Genomic DNA, 246 nt, shown 5'->3' with positions numbered 1-246 from the left:
AACATTGGATCAACTCAAGATGTATTTTGATTCTCTTATTTATATGGCACTTAGTAAGATGAGGCCCTAAACAATTTGGTAAGGGGAAAAAAAAAGTTACTGGCAGTCTACTCCTCAGTAAACATAGTTCAATCATATTAATGATTGGCCAAATGCATACAATAACATTCTCAGAATTTCTATATCCCTGTAGCTTTGTGGGTTCTCAAGTTGTAGAGGAAACTTTAGGTGTGTTCTTGAGTTTTG

At 34.6% G+C, this 246-nt stretch overlaps 1 pseudogene; it reads right to left on the bottom strand.

Annotated features, from left to right (window-relative positions):
• Window positions 1-136, bottom strand: part of LOC119592382 — a 3,597-nt pseudogene extending 3,461 nt beyond the window's left edge.
• Window positions 137-246: the final 110 nt, after the last annotated feature.

The sequence above is a fragment of the Penaeus monodon genome, chromosome 30, assembly GCF_015228065.2.
Source record: "Penaeus monodon isolate SGIC_2016 chromosome 30, NSTDA_Pmon_1, whole genome shotgun sequence".
In the NCBI taxonomy this organism is placed as follows: domain Eukaryota; kingdom Metazoa; phylum Arthropoda; class Malacostraca; order Decapoda; family Penaeidae; genus Penaeus; species Penaeus monodon.
The sequence above is the reverse complement of the archived record's forward strand: the minus strand, read 5'-3'. Positions and strand labels throughout refer to the sequence as shown.